Genomic DNA, 20,961 nt, shown 5'->3' with positions numbered 1-20,961 from the left:
CACAATGGTCGAAACATGTAAGAGTGTGTGTGTGTGTGTGTGTTCAGGCAAAGAGAAAGCTGGAATAGAGGTGGGGAGAGAGAGACACACACACACACACACACACAGAGAGAGAGAGAGAGAGAGAGAGAGAGAGAGAGAGAGAGAATACAGATCTCAATTTCAGATTTTAGTTTATGTTCCTAACTAGCTGTAAGACCTTGGACAAGATACTAAGCTCTCTAAACCTCAGCTACCTATTGAATGAGGAGGCTATAGGGTCTTTTCTACTTCCTTAATTATAGAGGTTTGGCAGAATCAAATGAACTAGCTAATATTAAATTCTTGCCTTGTATATTCACCTTAGTAATACACAAATAAAAATACGGTCACTGGCCCCAAGGAGCTCACTGTGGTAAGAGCTGTGATATGGTGGTGACAAGAGTGGTTACAACAGGGACTGTTGGAGATCTAGATATAAAAGCACAGGGAGATATGGACACACAAGACAGCATACTTAACCCCTTCTGGAAAGGTCAGAGATAGCCTCCTACATAGAGCAGGTGAGGCCTTTGCTGAGGCTAGAATCAGCTAGGTGCTGATCAAGTAAAAAAGGGCTGGAGAGAAGAAGGGAATTGGAGGAATAGGAACTATTATATATCTAGTTGTGAAGTTGAAAACATGGTGTTATGGCAAGTAAATATGGTCTTCAAGTACTGATGCTGACTGGTAGGAAACATGATACCTGGTCTCATAGAATACAGAATCCAAATGATGCTTTCATGCCTCTCGGGGGAGGGAAGTAAGAGTCAGATCAGGAAGGATTTCTCAATTCTGTTAATGATTTTTGATTTTATCACCAAAGTAATGGAAGTTATTGGAGGATTTTAGCTGTGTGTGGGGTTTAGACCTGGTTTTAGAAAACACCCGTATTTTAGAAAATTAAGAGATACGGAAAATGGAATGGGTTGGGGAAATATTTCTAATGCAAACAAAAAGTAAAGAAACATTTCAGGCACAACTGTAGCCCCAGTGACTCAGAAAGTTGAGGTAGGAGGATAGCTTGATCCCCAAAATTTGAGGCGAGGCTATGGAGAGCTATAGCTATGTCTCTGTAATCCAGCCTGGGTGACAGAGCGAAACCTCATCATTAAAAACAAATAAAAAGAAACCATTATAGAACCATAAGGCAGAATTACTATTGACACACACACACCCTTAAAATACTCATATATAATTTCAAATTTTGTCCATGCTTCCTAATTTCTACTGGCATCTCTTTACATTATAGCAACCTGAGATAAGCAGTTTCTTATCCAGGTCTCATAGGCAACTTTTTGATCAATGTAGTAACAATAAACAAAGAGACCTTTCTCCAGTGTGCAGTGGTAACCACGTCCAAGGTCTGCTTCTCAATTTCTTCTGGGTCTCTGTGAGTTGAACTGAGTTTTGAACACAACAACAAGAAATATGAGACCCCACAAGCAAGCAAATTCAGTGGTGTTCTGCGGTTGCTTTTGTAATTCCTGTTATACAACTCCCAAGAATAACCAATGTTATCTTGGTGTTGAAATGATTTAATATTTTTTTTTCTCTAACTTCCTGACAACAATCAGCAAAAGGGTAAGTCTACCATCACAGAAATGATTTCTGTGTTACTGGGCAGACCATGTTAGCTCCTTAGAGCCACACCTCTAAAACTTTTCAATTCACACTATCTGTTTGCAACAAAAGCCCGTAGAAGTGGTTTGCCACAGAACAGGAACTTTTACCTGGAAGCAAATGTAAGCCTTCACTTCTCAGAAGGCTTCTAACTTTGCTGTGAGTTTTCGCCATGATCTCTTTGATAATTATGCATGTGTGTTAAGAGAGAGAGATTGGTTTTTAGTGCTTATCACTGCATAGTAGCATTCTAAAAGATTTTTTAACTTTTTTATTCTTTTCTGTATCATTTAACTTTTTTTTTCTTTTTTTTACAGTGAGAATAGACTATCTTTCAGAGTCATAAAATAAACTACAACTATTTTGGAGAGTCATGGGATCTTTAAAATCATGCACAAATTCACACATATATATAGCCTGATAAACTCATGCATAGATGAAAGACTAAAGGAATTTCAGCAATTTCAGTATTGTGGGTAACACTGCATGATAGACTATGTCTCTCTATCCCAGCATGTTTTACTGAAGTGTCTTATAAAAAGCAACAGTGTGTGTAGCTGGAGATAATCATTTACATTATGTGGAAAAATCTCAACCTTGCCATACTGTTCTAAATATATTCATTTACATACATGATGAGTTTTATTCCTAGGGGAGAAATGATACAGAATTTTTTATAATCCCTTACTTTCCAGTTGGATTTCGTAAACATTTAGGCTCCAAAACCTCTAACCCTCTATTTTATTGGGGCTATGTGTTGGATGTGGGGATGAACAAAGATAAAGGATTCAGAAAGAGAAAGGGACTATGATATTTATTAAGCAAACACATCACTGTTATATTATTGTGTGATAATACTTTAATTTGGTATAAACTAGTTTTACGTATGTGACAATGTATAAGTTAACTATAATCCATGTGATAGAAGCAGTTAAATAGAACTGAAGTACTCTAATCAGGAATTCACAGTCCAAAGGTGATCTTAACACTTCAGATATGGTTATGCCTGTAGTTGTTGAAAGCACAAGTTTATTAGCCTGTCTGGGTTCAAATCAAATACTCTATGAATAGGCATTTTTTCTTTCTGTTCCTTAGTTTCCTTGTCAGTAAAATAGGAATAGTAGTATTTCCTTCACCGGATTGATAAATTTAAATAAGAAGTTATTTGTAAGAACAGACTAGGGAGTACCTGACGCAGAGTAAGTACTATATGTACTATTATTACTTTCCTTTATTACTCTAGGTATGCATAAGTACATTCCATACTGATAAGGCTTGGCTGTGTCCCCACCCAAATCTCATCTTGAATTGTAGCTCCCATAATTCCCATGTGTTGTGGGAGGGACCCTGTGAGAGATAATTGAATCATGGGGGCAGTTTCCCCCATACTGTTGTCATGGTAGTGAATAAGTCTCATGAGATCTGATGGTTTTATAAGGGTTTTGCCTTCTCTCTTGGCTCTCATTCTCTTGCCTGCTGCCACATAAGATGTGCCTTTCACCTTCTGCCATGATTGTGAGGCCTCCCCAGCCATGCAGAACTGTGAGTTCATGAAACCTCTTTTTCTTTATAAATTACCCAGTCTCAGGTATGTCTTTATCAGCAGCATGAAAATGGACTAATACACATATATACAGTTGAGGCTATGTTTAACCTAGAACACTTTCATATTTATAGCATTACATTTTGATAAGAGAATAAGATCAAGTTAGGAAAAAATGTATCTAGACACTATAAATATTACTGCTATAGTTCAATAATGAGTTTTGATATCAATTATTCACAATGGTGTCAAATTTGTTTCTTGATGGGTTCTTTATCTTCTGACTTTCCATACACTGCATCTGGTATTCATTTGGATAGTCTACATAAATAACTTATTTTCCTATTAGAAACAGATGTACTGAATGACCCATAATGATGTTTTATAATTAGTTTTTAGACATTTTTAGATATTTAGATGAAAAATGTTGGGCAAACGCCACTTCTTATTCAAAGAGAATTATACAATGACACTGGAGCAGAGCAAAGCTCCTACTAAATATACCAATTTCTTCTAAAATAATGTACAAAACAGTAATGTTGGCTTTTTTAGTTATTAAAATGCAACAATTTTATGTTGCATGTTTGGACATTTTTAGCTTTGTTATGTATTCCCTTTCTCTACTCAACAAATGATCATTTTCAAAAATAATTGCCTTTTAAAAATACATAGCTTTGTAAAGTTAATTTTTACTTTAATTCTTTTGCCTAGCTCGGATGATTTTGGATTGTATGCTGTTCTCAGGACTAGGTTAATTATATTTGTGTATTCAAGCATAAATATAGCTAAACTGAATTCTCTTGTTGCTAAGGATTCTGCTATATATTTCCTTTCGATTTCTCAGACTTAAGAGAAGAAATCATCTATTCATTTGTACTCTTACTACTTTCCTTTTCTCAATTCCTTTCATTAGTGATAATATGTACTATAACCAGAGCTTTCTTCCCCAAGTGGAGCCAATTGTGCCAGATTAGGATGATAACACATACCTCATTGATTTTGCCCACAACTGCCTAACATAGGAAGGACCTCAATGCCTTGTAAAATCACCCACAAAAGGTTGTCTTAGGGTTTCTTTTACATTAACTGGTGAAGAAGTCCATTTCCACCAAGAGCTTATGCTACTTCTCCAGACACTGGTCTTTTGTTTTGTGTGGCCATTGTTCCATGGGTTTCTATTAGAGGTACATCAAGAAGCCAGGCCACAGGGTCAGTCTCAAAGCAGTGCTCCATGCTCAGACGCCCTTTCATTTTTGCTTACATCTTCCCTGATTGCCTATCTACAGAATTTGGATTAGGAGATAAATTCAAGTGATGGTATCTATGCTGTTCAGAATCTTCCTTCTCTGTCAAGGGCTAAAGAATTTTCTGTAGAGTCAATTTCAGCAGTTTTCTTTCTAGGAGGCTCCTTCATTTATATGAAAATAGGATTTTGATTAGGCAAGCCCAGATATACCCAGAATTGTACTCAACAAACAGGAAATCCCCGCTTACTATCCTAGTAGGTACCAGATCTTATGCAAGGCATTTTCCATATTTCTATCTCTAGACTTGAGCTCACCTCGCGTACTTAACTGCTACCCGTCACGTTGCCCAAGGGCTTCCTCATCTCAGTACACTATTACCCAAATAACTTTCAAATTCTCAAGTCGAAATCTTGGGATCATTCCTGAATTTTCTTTCTCTTACTCCTCACACGTAGGCAATTAGTAAATCCTACAATGTCTATATTTGAAATTTATCTAGAATTTGGCTATTTCTCACCACTCCGCCTTCTACTAGCCTATATTTACTTATTGCCTGGATTTTTACAATGGTTTCTAAGTACTCTCCTTGCTTCCTTCCTTGCCCTTATATATATTCTCCTTCTGGCAATCAGAATTATCCTTTTACCGTATAAGTCAGCTGTGTCACTCCTATGCTCAGAGTTAAGACTTTGATCTGGAGACGAGCAATATGAAGAAACAGCCTCTGCATATTTTTGATAGATGGGTAGCAACAGACAAGTACAGTTTTTGGGGGTTGTAGTTTAAGAGGTGATAGTTTTGTAGAAGAGCAGGATAGCCAGAAGTTTTAAACAAGTTCAGTTGCTGGTATTTATTACTCAGTAGCAGCAATGGTGATGATTTTTACAGCAGACTTGGACATTGCCCTAGAAAGCTTAGCCTAGGGACTGTTCTCAGCCCCCTTAATCATTCTGTCAGCTACCTTATTTCTTTTAATAAATATCACTTCCACTTTACTTTGCTAGAGTGGCTTCTTTTGTTTGCAACTAAGAATCCTGACTTTTTGAGGATAAAGGAAAAAACATCAATACATCTAAGAAGATGCCCTCTCAACATTTTCATGTGCCTCTATCAATCTTTTATATATATATTCATATATATTTAAAATATATAATACACATATAGATATTTTGTTAATCAAGGGCATAATTTCACGCAATTTTATATCTTGCTTTCTGTATTATTTCATAAGCATGTTTTCATAAACATTTTGAGGGCTATACAATGTTTTTGCAAATGAATGCATAATTTACATATCACACTGTTGAATTAAATTTAGATTTAATTATTCTTTATTATAATAATGCTGTGGATATCTTTAGATATTCTATATTTAGTAAGATTGAGTCCTAGAAATAGAATTAGTGACTAATAGAATATGAGTGTTTTAAAGATTTCAAATATAGAGTCTCCAATTACTCTCTTGGAACTTGTATTAATTTACACTTTCATCATCAGCATATGGGCATTGAAACCACGTATTCTATCTTAAACATTGGAACTATGTGTATACATGTATCTTGGTTGTACTTATTATTAAAGAGAACCAAAGCCAGATACTAAAGTGGTAAAAATAGATTTTATTTTAAAAAATTGCAATAAGGAAAAAAAGACCTTAGTATAGAATTGGGCTCAATTCTAAGTACAATAGACACCTGGGGATTTATTTGCCAAGGAACAGAGTCTGGATAGAAAATCAATAAGACGAGACATCAGGGATGAGGAGATTCTTGTTAAATTGATCTAACAGGATTCTTGCTGTGGTCTGGCCAGGATGATCAGAAAAGAATGGGAAATATTTCCTCCAAATTGACTTAACAGGATTCTTGCTAAAACCAGGCTATGCAGGTCGGGGAAGGACGAGGGCCAAGATAAGGGCCCAGTGGAGAAGAGGGCTTAAAGGAGCCTGACTGAAGTCTGGTCAAAGGAGGCATGTTGTTAATTCATATATTTAAGTACTCCCTGTTTTCTACCCCTTTGCAGGCTACATTTTACTTTATCACTTCCTAACTGTAGCTGCCCTTGAGGCATTTTCACCCAAGAGGAAGCTGCGGTGGAACTTCTGCTTTTTTCTTTGACTGGTATGGTATAAAAACAGAGAGAGCCACCACACCAAATTCACAAGCACTGCTGGGATCTATGCTGCTCATACTTAACAGAGAAGTCACTTTTAAAATTATGGATTTAAAGATAATGTTGAGAGTTGAATAATATGAACTTCTAAACTCTTAAACATTGCTATACTTGTCTTTAAATATTTTTCGAAACTTTCTTTAGTATAGATATGTCATAGAGAAAAACATTTACTGACATTTCAAATCCTCTTAGTTTGATAAGAGTGCTTTGAGGTTGAAATATAAGTTAATTTCAGCATAAACATCTGTCGAGGCTCCTTTTTTTTTTTTTTCTATAAGAGGTAATGCTGTTCTAATATGCGTTATGTCAAGAGAAAAGTTCTCACTGTGTATTCCATCAAATTTCTTCAGAGCGTCTCTTCTGGGTAACCTCAGCAAATGATTCATATCCTTCAGCAGTTAGCCTACCAGCCTCTCAGTAGCTGAGCAAAGATGAGGTACAAACTGCCAATGGGGTGCAGGAAAACCTGCTCTTGAGTGGAGAGGCCCAGACAGCTGGTGCGCAGTTCCATAGCAATGAGCTTTCATCTTCTGCCCTTTAGCTTAGACCCTGCCCAAGATTGGGGAAGTCTAATAGTTATATACTGGACTATTCCAATTACAGAGAACAGCTATCTTCTGCCAGTTCACTGCAGCCTGTGACCACCAGCTGGATACTTTTGATGGCACAGTATAATCTGGCATGCTCTCAGTTAAAGTTTACTTCATTTTGATCCTGAAATATATGTATGATATAGCTACATGTTTGATGAGGAAGCTGAGGGCCAGAGTTAAGTAATTTGCTCAAGTTTACACCATTAGTAAGTGAAAGAAGTGACTTAAACCCAGGTTGTCTCTCTTCTTTATATCAATGGCTCTCTTGGTGTGCATTTGAATGTCCATACCATAACAACCGATCGGTGCTTTTAGTCAGCTCTTCCCAGCATTTCCTGGACACAGTCAAAGTTTGAAAGCCACTAGTCTGTGCCATGCTGCTTCTCTCTGCTCTTCTGACATCCTAACCCTGGTAAAGTGCTTGGCTAAAAGCATTCATTCATTCTCATTCACTGTATCTTGGGATGTTGGTGTCAGGCCTCTAAGTCCAAGCCTGGCCATTAAGGCCTTGGTGACCCACATGTACACCTCTGGATGGTTCCCAGAAGCCAGAAAGTCAGAAGTAACCACAAGTAATCACATGGCCACAGAAAGAAGTGAAACAACTTGTTTCTGCCTCAACTAATTGCTCTTCCCCTGCAACCATTGTTCCTGCTCAGCCTTGTGGAATTTCCCCCCTGGACATTGGGTTTCTCAAGACCCCCACTCCTCTAACTATGTAATTTACCACACCCTCCCCTCTGCTTGCAACCGATACCCCTCACCCTTATGATCATGCTTGTTTGTAACAGATGACCCCTACCCTTGTGAACATGCATCCCATGATGCACCTCCCCTTCCTAAAATAGATTACCACCTTTAACTGACCACTTGCCCCAACCTGTAAAACCAACTCCTAACCCACCACCCTCTGCTGACTCTCTTTTTGGACTCAGCCCACCCACATCAGAGTGAATAAACAGCTATGTTGCTCACACAAAGCCTTCCTGGTGGTCTCTTTATGCAAGTAACATGCCTAACAGGTGGGACCAAAATTTTCCCAGCTTTCCAACGCGCCATTGGTACACAGCCTTTCTTCAGTAACATTTGAGATGTCTGACATTCATTTATACCCATTCAACTCATACCATTCTCATCCTCAGACCTCCTCTACAACCCCTGAGGACTTGGGCCTTGGCCTGTGGTCTTCATCTCCATTTGAATGTCTAACACTCTGCCCACAAACTTCTTTAACCAATTCTATTCCACCTATTTTAACAAATCTTTCCTGGGCCTTACCAACTAGAATTGCTCACTCCCCCAGTTCCTGCCCCTTGGCCACAACAGTCTCCCTTCTACCTCTTAAGCTCTTCACTGTCCCTGTGGCTAAATATTTTCTCCATATTTACGATGACTTGCAGGCTTTTCATTATCTTATTCTCTCAACCCAACATCTCCAGTCCCAACCTGCCTTTATATCTTTATCTAACCTGGAAGCCAATAGTAATCAATCACAAGCATGTTCATGCAAGGATCTCCAGTACTCTTACTCTTAGGATCTTCCTATGAGCTAACTTAGCCAATCCTTGTTCAAAGAATATTTATTTTAGTTTAAGTAAAACGACAGAAAATGGAAAAACTATTCTGTGGGTGTCACTGGTTTGTTGTTGCTCAGCAACATTTTAAATCAGATCCTCTTATTTTGAGCAGTGGTTGATACAAACACTTTACAATCCTCACGCCAACTACCCACCCTAGAGACCCTGTTTCTTGTAGTTCAGCTTCATTTAACTTCTCATCAGACACCAAATGCTAGGTTCTTCTGTTACTCAGGGTTTCTGTTCCTTTTGACTGGAATGTCATTTGATTACTTATTTCTCTATCAAATTCCTGCTTATCCTTCACGGCCCAACTCAAATGTTACCTTTTCTATGTTGTATTTTCCGACTCTCATAAGAAGCGCCTTTCCTCCTTCTTCCCTTATTTTCTTTTCACGCGTCTTTCTTTTCTACCAAATTGTGAGGCAGTGGTAGTTGTCATTATTATATTACATTTCTATTGTCTTTCCCTCTGTCTTAGTAGACCGGGTGGTTTAAACAATATAATTTATTTCTGACTATTTTGGAGGCTGGAAAGTCCCATACAACCATCTGGGTGATGGCCAATTCAGTTCCTAATGGGGGCCCTCTTCCTGACTTGTAGATGGCCAACTTCTTGATGTGTACTTACATGGCAGAGAGAGTGAGCTCTAGTCTCTTCCTCTTCTTATAAGGACACTAATACTGAACAGGGGCTCCACCCTCATGATCTCATCTGAACCTAATTACCTCTCAAAGGCCCCACCTTAGGGATTAAAGTTTTTAACATATGAATTTTAGAAAGACAAAAACACTGAGTTCATAACACCCTCTACTACAGAATCCCTACCTCAAATCTTATTAAGAAAAGTACTTGAGTATTGAATAAGATGTGCTCCAGAGATGAGCTACTTGTAAGAGCTCAATCCTTAAATCTGTGCTATTAGGGCTGGGCATGGTGGCTCATTCCTGTAATCCCAGCACTTTGGGAGGCCAAGGTGAGAGAATCTCTTGAGCCCAGGAGTTCGAGATCTGCCTAGGCAATATAGTAAGAACTCATCTCTACACACACAAAAAATTTTTTTTTAGACCAAGTCTCACTCTGTAGCCCAGGCTGGAGTGCAGTGGCATGATCTCAGGTCACTGCAACCTCCACCTCCTGAGTCCCGGTTCAAGCAGTTCTCCTGCTTTAGCCTCCCAAATGGCTGGGATTACAGTCACACGCCACCGTGCCCAGCTAATTTTTGTATTTTTAGTAGAGACGGGATATCACCACGTTGGCCAGGCTGGTCGTGAACTTCTGACCTTGTGATCCACCTGCCTCAGCCTCCCAAAGTGCTGGAATTACAGGTGTCAGGCACTCGCCCTGCCAAAAAAAAGTTTTTTAATTAGCTGGGCGTGGTGGCATATGCCTGTAGTCCCAGATACTTGGAAGGCTGAGGTGGGAGTTTTAGTTGAGTTCAAGAGACAGGTTGCACTGAGCTGAGATCACACCACAGCACTCCAGCCTGGGTAACACAGCAAGATCCTGTCTCTAAATAAATAAATAAACAAATCTGTACTATCTCATACTGTAGCTACTTACTGAGCACTTGAAATGTGGCTAGTCTAAATTGAGATGCGCTCTGCATGCAAAATATGCATCAGATTTTAAAGACTTGGTATGAAACAAAGAACGTAAAATATCTGCTTAATAGTTTTTATATTGATTACAATTTGAAATAATATTTTGGATATATTAGATTAAATAAAATTAGAATTAACTTTACCTGCTTCCTTTTACCTTTTTAATGTAGCTAAAAGAAAATGTGAAATAAAATGTGTGCCTTATATTTCTATGAGACAGCACTGTTTTAAATAAAAAATCCATAATGTTCAGTATAGATATAGTGCTTAACACAGATATTTAGCCTAAAAGAGCTTAGGAATATTTCTAACTGGGAACGTAGTGTATAAATTTGTATTAAGAATCTTCTGTATTTATAATTCTTCAAACTGTCTGCTAAATTCAAGTTTCTTGTCAATATAAGATAATAATTAAAAAGTAGGTGATATAGGAACAGAAAGCCAAACACTGCACTTTCTCACTCTAAGTGGGAGTTGAACAATAACACATGGACACAGGGAGGGGAGCATCACACACCAGGGCCTGTCAGAGGGTGGGAGGCAAAGAGAGGGAGAGCATTAGGGCAAATACCTAATGCATGCAGGGCTTAAAACCTAGAATTTGATGGGTTGATAGGTGCAGCGAACCACCATGGCACATGTATACCTATGTAACAAACCTGCACATTCTGAACGTTTATCCCAGAACTTAAGTAAAACAAAAAGAAAAAAAGTAGGTGATAATGCCACCATGCCCCATTATCAGAAAACTCTATAGAATTCTGCACTAACATATAATTTTATAACAATTAAAATATAGGCACCCTCATTTTCTGAGTATTCACATTCAAGTCACTACAGTAACAAGGTGACATAGGGCAGCAAAAGTAGTCATAACACACACATGCACACACAAATTTACTAACCAACTTATACAATTACATGCTATATAATTACAAGTAATCCTCGTAGGAAGAGTCAACGTCTTTGTAGGTTTCTTATTGATTGTACAGTGCTGTTAACATCCAACAATACAAGGCAAATGCAATATATAGATCAATTGCAAAATGACATCACAATTCTTGCAAGAGATTCAGGATTTTAGGAATTAATTAAAAATCCTGTTGATAAACAGCTGACTAGAATTAAACCAACTAACATTTCAAGGAGAACAAACAAAATAATAACTCCATTAGTCCTTAAAAAGAGAATAATTTAAATGTCAAATGATGGTAAAAGTTCTTTGGAAAATTGATGAAGATCTCCAGTACATACTTTTTTTTTTTTTTTTTTTTTTGAGATGGAGTTTTACTCTTGTTGCTAAGGCTGGAGTGCAATGTGGAATCTTGGCTCACCACAACCTCTGCCTCCAAGTGATTCTCCTGCCTCAGTTTCCCGAGTAGCTGGGATTACAGGTATGTGCCACCATGCTCAGCTATTTTTGTATTTTTAGTAGAGATAGGGTCTCTCCATGTTGGTCAGGCTGGTCTTGAACTCCTAACCTCAGGTGATCTGCCTGCCTTGGCCTCCCAAAGTGCTGGTATTACAGCTGTGAGCCACTATGCCTGGCCTGATACATACATACTTTTTAATGACTCTGTTTACTTTGAAAATCAAATGTGAACTGAAAAATGCAGCTCTGTGTTACCATATAACTTTGCTAAAAATAATGCTAACCTCCTCAATCAACACTCATTTTACCTTTTTTTCCTAAAATTTAGTCCATAGATACAAATCTTAGTTAAGCATTTGTTAAATATGAGAAAATAATAAACTCAGTTTCTAAATTTTTATTTTCATTTCTTGCAGAGACGTTGTCTCACTTTGTTGCTCACACTAGTCTTGAACTCCTAGGCTCCAGCATTCCTCCCACCTCAGCCTCCCAAAGTGTTGGGATCACAGGTATGAGTCATCATGTCCAGCCATTTTTAGTTTAAAAAAATTTAAATAATTTCTCCCACATTTTATTTCTTGTCCCGTTTAAAGTATATTCACTTTGCTAATCTTGCTAGTAGTCTACCAATCTTGCTTATCCTTTCAGGGAGTCAACTTTTGGTATCATTGATTCTTTGTATGGATTTTGAGGTCTTAAGTTTTTACTTCTTTTCTTCTGCTAGTTTTGGGGTTAGCTCTTATTTTTCTAGTTCCTCTAGGTGCAATGTGAAACTGTTGATTTGAGATCTTTCCAGCTTTTTGATGTAGGCATTTAGTGCTATAAACTTTCCTCTTAACAGTGTTTTTGCTGCATCCCAGTGATTTTGGCATATTGTGTCCCTGTTTTATTTCAATTTTTTTTTTTTTATTTCTGCCTTAATTTTGTGGTTTACTCAAAAGTCATTTAGGAGGTTAATTTTCATGTAATTACGTAGTTTTGAAAGATCTTCTTGATATTGTTTTCTATTTTTATTCTACTGTGATTTGAGAGTATGATTAGTATAATTTTACTTTTTTTGAATTTATTAACACTTTCTTTATAGCCAAGCATCTGGTCAATCTCAGGCTATGTTCTGTGTGCAGATAAAAAGAATGTATGTTTTGTGGCAGATGGATGGAGGATTCAATTGTGTATCTATTAGGTCCAATTGGTTAAGTGTTGAATTTAAGCCCAGAATTTGTGAGTTCTCTGCCTTCATGATGTGTCTACTATTGTCAGTGGGATGTTGAAGTCCCCCATTATTATTGTGTAGCTGTCAAAAATCTTTTTGTAGGTCCACAAGTACTTGTTTTATGAACCTGGGTGCTCCAATTAATTTTGGGTGTGTATATATTTAGAATTAGGTAAGTCTTCTTGTTGAATTGAACCCTTTATCATTATGTATATATTTAGAATTAGGTAAATCTTCTTGTTGAATTGAACCCTTTATCATTATGTATATATTTAGAATTAGGTAAGTCTTCCTGTTGAATTGAACCCTTTATCATTATGTAATGCCCTTCTCCTTTTTTACTGTTGATTTAAAATCTGTTTTGGTTGATATAAAAATAGTAACACCCCATTTTGTTTTCTGTTTGCATAAAAATCTTTCTCTATCCTTTTACTTTGAGCCTATGAGTGTTATTACATATGAGATGGAAGATAGCAGTTGGATGGGTGGATGAGTCTTGTTTTTTTCATCCAACTTGCCACTCTGTGCCCCTTAAGTGGAGCATTTAGAAGGTTTACATTCAAAGTTAATATTGATATGTGAGGCTTTAAAACTATTGTGCAGTTGTTAGCTGACTGCTTTGTGGTCTCTGTTGTATAATTGGTTTATAAAGTCTGAGGGCTATGTACTTAAGTATGTTTTTGTGGTAGCAGATATCATTCTTTTGTTTTCATGTTTAGAACTCCCTTAAGGATCGCTTGTTGGGGAGGGGCCAAGATGGCCAAACAGAAATAGCTCCAGTCTGTACTTCCTAGCAGTGATATCTGCAATTCCAACTGAGGTAGCCAGTTCATCTCATTGGGTCTGGTTAGGCAGTGGGTGCAGCCTATGGAGAGCAAGCAGAAGCAGAGTGGGGCACTGCTTCACCCTCAAGTGCAAGGAGCCACACACATCAGGAAATTATCCAGGAGGACTTCCCCAGCCTAGGAAGACAGGCCAACACTCAAATTCAGGAAATACAGAGCACACGACTAAGATACTCCTCAAGAAGTACAACCCCAAGATTCATAATCATCAGATTCTCCAAGGTGGAATCAAAGGGAAAAATGTTAAGGGAAGCCAGAGAGAAAAGTCAGGTTACCTACAAAGGGAAGTCCATCAGACTAACAGTGGATCTCTCTGCAGAAACCCTACAAGCCAGAGAATGGGGGACAATATTCAACATCATTCAAGAAAAGAACTTTCAACATAGAATTTCATATCTAGCCAAACTATGCTTCATAAGTGAAGGAGAAATAAAATCCTTTACATACAGGCAAATGCTGAGGGATTTTGTCACCACCAGGCCTGCCTTACAAGAGCTCCTGAAGGAAGCACTAAAAATGGAAAGGAAAAACTGGTACCAGCCATGGGGGGGGAGGGAAAAAAAAAAACCACCAAAATATAAAGGCCAATGCTACTATGAAGAAACATCAACTAATGCACAAAATAAACAGCATCATAATGTCAGGATCAGATTCACATATAACAATATTAACCTTAAATGTAAATGGGCTACATGCACCAATTAAAAGACACAGACTGGCAAATTGGATAGAGTCAAGACCCATCAGTGTGCTGTTTTCAAGAGACCTATTTCATGTACAAAGACACATATAGGCTCAAAATAAAGGGATGGAGGAATATTCACCAAGCAAATGGAAAGAAAAAAAAATCAGGGTTGCAATCCTAGTCTCTGATAAAACAGACTTTAAACCAACAAAGATAAAAAAGACAAAAAAGGGCATTACATAATGGTAAAGGGATCAAAGCATCAAGAGCTAACTATCCTAAATACGTATACACCCAATACAAGAGTGCCCAGATTCATAAATAAAGTTCTTAGAGACCTACAAAGAGACTTAGACTCCCACAGAATGATATTGGGAGACTTTAACACTTCACTGTCAACATTAGACCAATGAGACAGAAAATTAACAAAGATATCCAGAAGCTGAACTCAGCTCTGGATCAAGTGGATCTGATAGGTGCGGATCTCTCTACCTCAAAACAACAGAATATACATTCTTCTCAGCACCAGATGGCAACTACTCTGAAATTGACCACAAAACTGAAAGCAAAATACCCCTCAGCAAATGCAAAAGAACGGAAATCATAACATACAATCTCTCAAACCACAGTGCAATCAAATTAGAATTTAGGATTAAGAAACTCACTCAAAACTGCAAAACTACATGAAAACTGAATGACCTGCTCCTGAATGACTACTGGGTAAATAACAAAATTAAGGCAGAAATAAATAAGTTCTTCAAAACCAATGAGAACAAAGGCACAACTTACCAGAATCTCTGGAATACAGCTAAAACAATGTTAAAAGGGAAATTTATAGCACTAAATGCCCACATCAGAAAGCTGGAAAGATCTGAAATTGACACCCTAACATCACAATTAAAAGAACGAGAGAAGCAAAAGCAAACAAATTAAAAAGCCAGCAGAAGACAAGAAATAACTAAGATCAGAGCATAACTGAAGGAGATAGAGAAACAAAAAACACTTCAAAAAATCAATATACCCAGGAAGTGGTTTTTGAAAAAGATTAACAAATAGATAGACTGCTAGCTAGACTAATAAAGAGAGAATAACCAAATAGACAAAAAATGATAAAGGGAATATCACAATTGATCCCACAGAAATACAAACTACCATCAGGTTGTATTATAAACACCTCTACAAAAATAAACTAGAAAATCTAGAAGATACTGATAAGTTCCTGGACACATATACCCTCCCATGACTAAACCAGGAAGAAGTCAAATCCCTGAACAGACAAATAACAAGTTCAGAAATTGAGGCAGTAATTAACAGCCTATCAACCAAAAAAAGCCCAGGACCAGACAGATTTCACAGCTGAATTCTACCAGAGGTACAAAGAATAGCTAGTACCATTTCTTCTGAAACTATTCCAAACAATAGAAAAAGAGGGACTCATCCCAAACTCATTTTATGAGGCCAGCATCATCCTGATTCCAAAACCTGGCAGAAACACAACAAAAGAAAATTTCATGCCAATATCTCTGATGAACATTGATGCAAAAATCCTCAAAAAATACTGGCAAATTGAATCCAGCAGTATATTAAAAAGCTTATCCACCACGATCAATTAAGTTTCATCCCTGGGATGTAAGGCTGGTTCAACATACCCAAATCAATAACCATAATCCATCACATAAACAGAACCAATCACAAAAACCACATGATTATCTCAGTAGATGCAGAAAAGGCCTTCAATAAAATTTAACACCCCTTCATGCTAAAAACTCTCAATAAACTGGGTATTGATTGAACATATTTCAAAATAATAAAAGCTATTTATTACAAACTCATAGGCAATATCATACTGAATGGGCAAAAGCTGGAAGCATTTCCTTTGAAAACCAGCTCAAGACAAGGGTGCTCTCTCTCACCACTTCTATTCAACATAGTATTTGAAGTTCTGGCCAGGGCAATCAGGCAAGAAAAAGAAATAAAGGATATTCAAAAAGGAAAAGAGGAAATTAAATTGTCTCTGTTTGCAGATGACTTGATTGTATATTTAGAAAACCCCATCGTCTTAGCCCAAAATATCCTTAAGCTGATAAGCAACTTCAGCAAAGTCTCAGGATACGATATCAATGTGCAAAAATCACAAGCCTTACCATACACCAATAATACACAAGCAGAGAGCCAAATAATGAGTGAACTCCCATTCACAATTGCTACAAAGAGAATAAAATACCTAGAAATACAACTTACAAGGGATGTGAAGGAACTGTTCAAGAGAACTAGAAACCACTGCTCAAAGAAATAAGACAGAACATGAACGTTCCATGTGCATGGATAGAAATAACTGATATCATGAAAATGGCCATACTGCCCAAAGTAATTTGTAGATTCAATGTTATTCCTATCAAGCTACTTTGCAGAATTAGAAAAAAACTACTTTAAATTTCATATGGAACCAAAAAGAGCCCATATAGCCAAAGCAATCATAAGCAAAAAGAACAAAGCTGGAGGCATCACACTACCTGACTTCAAACTTTATTACAAGGCTACAGTAAGCACAACAGCATGGTACTGGTACCAAATCAGATATATAAACCAATGGACCAGAATGGAGACCTCAGAAATAACACCACATATCTACAACCATTGGATCTTCAACAAACCTGACAGAAAAAAGAAATGGGGAAAAGATTCCCTATTTAATAAATGGTGTTGGGAAAACTGGCTAGCCATATGCAGAAAACAGAAACTGGACCCCTTCCTTACACTTTATTCAAAAATTAATCCAATATGGATTAAATGCTTAAATGTAAAACTTAAAACCATAAAGACTAATATCCGGAATCTACAAGAAACATAAACAAATTTACAAGAAAAAAACAAACCACCCCATCAAAAAGTGGGTGAAGGATATGAACAGACACTTCTCAAAAGAAGACATTTATGTGGCAAATACATGAAAAAAGCTCATAATTACTGGTGATTAGAGAAATGCAAATCAAAACCACAGTGAGATACCATCTCACACCAGTTAGAATGGTGATCATTAAAAAGTCCGGAAACCACAGATGCTGGAGAAGATGTGGAGAAATAGGAATGCTTTCACACTGTGGGAATGCAATTTAGTTCAACCATTGTGGAAGACAGTCTGGTGATTCCTCAAGGATCTAGAACCAGAAATACTATTTGACCCAGCAATCCCATTACTGAGTATATATCCAAACGATTATAAACCATTGTGTTATAAAGACACATGCACACATATGTTTATTACAGCACTATTTACAAAAGCCAATACTTGGAACCAACCCAAATACCCATCAATGATAGACTGGATGAAGAAAATGTGGCACATACATGCCTTGGAATATTATGCAGCCATAAAAATGAGTTCATGTCCTTTGCAGGAACATGGATAAAGCTGGAAGCCATCTTTCTCAGCAAACTAACACAGGAACAGAAAACCAAACACTGCATGTTCTCACTCATAAGAGTTGAACAATGAGAACACATGGACACAGAGGGGAACATCACATACTGGGGCCTGTCATGGGGTGGGGGGCAGGGGGAGGGAGAGCATTAGGAAAAATATCTAATGGATGTGGGACTTAAAACCTAGATGATGGGTTGATAGGTGCAGCAAACCACCATGGCACATGTATACCTATGTAATAAACATGCATGTTCTGCACATGTATCCCAGAACTTAAAAAAAAAAAAAAATCTCATGTAATGTTTGTCTAGCAACAAATTCCCCTAGTGGTTACTCGTTTGGAAAAGATTTTATTTCTCCTTCACATATTAAACTTAGTTTGGTGGCATATGAAATTCTTGATGGGAATTTCTTTTAAATGTACTAAAAGTAGGCTTCCAATCTCTCCTGACTTGTAAGTCTGAGAAGTCTTTTAGCTTGATGGGGTTTGCTTTGCAAATAATCTGACCTTTCCTTCTAGCTGCCTTTAGGAGTTTTTTTCTTCAATGTTGATCTTGGACAATCTGGTGACATATGCCTTGGTGATGCTCATTTTGTATAGTATCTCACAGGTGTTCTGTGGATTTCTTGTATCTGGATGTCTGCCTCTAGCAAGATTAAGGAAGCTTTCCTGAATTATTCTCAGACATGTTTTATCCAATTTGCTTATTTTTTCCTCCTTTCTCAGGAATGCTAATAATTCATAAGTTTGACAGCTTCATATAATCCCGTATTTCTTGAAGACTTTGTTCATTTTTAAAATTTTTTCTTTATTTCTGTCTGACTAGATTAGTTTGAAAGACTGGTCTTCAAGTTCTAAAATTCTCTCATACTCTTGGTTTTGTCTATTGATAAAGCCTTCCATTTTATTTTGAAATTCCTTAAGTTGGTCTTCAATTCTGGAATCTCAGATTGATTTCTATATAAAGATGCTTATCTCTTCATTTCCTGGAATGCTTGAAAAGTTCCTCTGTGGTGATTTTTAACTTTGCCCTGAATTTTGTTGACCTTCCCTGCAATCTACGCTTTGAATTCTTTATCTGTCATTTCTGAGTTTCCATTTTAATTACAGACCACTGCAGGAGATCTAGTATGATGCTTTGGTGGTATCACTCCATTCAGTTTTTTCCTGATGCCAGAATTCTTGCACTGGGTCCTTCACATCTGAAGATACTGGCACTTCTAATTTTTATAATTATTTTCATGTGGGTAGGATTTATTTTTGTTTCTTTCCCTATAACATTTTTTCCCCTTTTTCTTCTCCTGTACCCTAGGGGTGTGACTGTAGAGAATGTTGGATAGGGTGTTTTGGCTTTGCTTCTATAGCCCTATGCACTTTTGTCAGCAGCTTTTATATTAGGCTTTGTGGTTTAAGCTACAAGCCAGTAGATAGCATTTATGGGTAGGAGCTGGCTGCAGCCAAAGTAGCTGGATATATACATGATCATTGTTTACTGGGAGAAACTCTTTCTTGCCTCAGGCTATAGGCTGATCCGCAGAGTGCACGGTGGTCTGAGCTCCCTGCTTAGCATCTGGAAGTGGGGAAAGATGAGTGGTACCAGAATGAGAAGGCCTGCCTACAGGTTCCTCAATGGCAGGAACAAGAACCAATGCTGAGGGAGAATCCAAGGGGCAGCCACCAAGCACCTAGAGGTGTCTCTAGGCATGGAGCTGGGAAACCTCCTTGGCCCCAAGTTCTCTGTATGGGGAGGGGGTTGCAGCCTAAACTCCTAATCCAAGAGATTGGGTGCTCCAGAGGCCTGGAGATGTGCTTGGGTGTGGAGTGTAAAGAGCCCCACCGCACCACAACCTCTTCACAGGAAGAACAAGATGTTTCACCAGTCAGAATGGCTATTATAAAAATGGGAAAAAGGCTGGGCACGGTGGCTCATACCTGTAATTCCAACACTTTGGGAGGTCGAGGCGCGCAGATCATTAGGTTGGGAGTTTGAGACCATCCTGGCCAATATGGTGACACACCGTCTCTACTAAAAATACAAAAATTAGCTTGGCATGGTGGCACGCACCTGTAGTCCCAGCTACTCAGGAGGCTGAGGCAAAAGAATTGATTGAACCCAGGAGGTGGGGGTTGCAGTGAGCTGACAACGCGCCATGACAGAATGAGACTCTGCCTCGGGGGAGTGGGGGGATGGTGGGGGGAATTGAAAAACAACAGATGCTGGGGAGGCTGTGGAGAAAAGGGAACACTTAATACATAGTTCAGCCACTGTGGAAAGCAGTTTGGAAATTTCTCAAAGAACTGAAACCATAATTTGACCCAGCAATCCCATTACTGGTTGAATATCCAAAGGAAAATAAATAATTGTGCAAGAAAAAAATACATGCACCAGTATGTTAATAGCAATAGTCTTCACAAAGCAGAGACATGGAATCAACCTAGATGCCCAACAATGGCAGAGTGGATAAAGAAAATATATCACAGAATACGATGTATATATATATAATGTTATATATATATATATATTCTGTGATATAAAATGTATATATGTTAATAGCAATAGTCTTCACAAAGCAGAGACATGGAATCAACCTAGATGCCCAACAATGGCAGAGTGGATAAAGAAAATATAGTATGTATATATCACAGAATACGATGAAGCTATAAAAAAGAATGAAATCCTATCCTTTGAAGCAACATGAATGCAGCTGGAAGCTGTTATCCTAAGTTAATTAACACAGGAATGGAAAACCAAATACCACATGTTCTCACCTGTAAGTGGAAGGTAAGCACCGGGTACACAGGGACATAAAGATGGGAACAACAGACGCAGGGGATTACTAGAGTGGGGGAGAAAGAGAGAAGGGCAATGATTGAAAACTACCAACTGAGTGCTTTTCTCACTACTTGGATGACAAGATCATTCATACTTTAAACCTCAGCATCACACAATACACTCATGAAACAAACCTGCATATATACTCCTTGAATCTAAAAGTTGAAGTTATTTTTAAAAGGTATATTTGCTTTAAACAGTCTTCTG

The 20,961-nt window shown here is 37.8% G+C and overlaps 1 protein-coding gene and 1 long non-coding RNA gene across 2 annotated transcripts in view; both read left to right on the top strand.

Moving 5' to 3' along the window:
* KRR1 (KRR1 small subunit processome component homolog) overlaps window positions 1-46 on the top strand; it is a 31,085-nt gene extending 31,039 nt beyond the window's left edge. Inside the window, exon 11 of the transcript XR_004274397.1 lies at window positions 25-46. The gene's annotated coding sequence lies outside the window, so the exon portion shown is untranslated. The remainder of the gene's footprint in view (window positions 1-24) is intronic.
* Window positions 47-147: 101 nt separating this feature from the next.
* Window positions 148-19,568, top strand: LOC116563458. Its single transcript, XR_004274404.1, has 3 exons — window positions 148-675; window positions 2,757-2,761; window positions 19,558-19,568. It is a non-coding gene; the product is annotated as an uncharacterized LOC116563458 (long non-coding RNA).
* Window positions 19,569-20,961: the final 1,393 nt, after the last annotated feature.

The sequence above is a fragment of the Sapajus apella genome, unplaced genomic scaffold, assembly GCF_009761245.1.
Source record: "Sapajus apella isolate SASKATOON/1434 unplaced genomic scaffold, GSC_monkey_1.0 scaffold2, whole genome shotgun sequence".
Taxonomy (NCBI): domain Eukaryota; kingdom Metazoa; phylum Chordata; class Mammalia; order Primates; family Cebidae; genus Sapajus; species Sapajus apella.
Note: the sequence above shows the minus strand (reverse complement) of the source record. Positions and strands in the feature narration are given on the sequence as shown.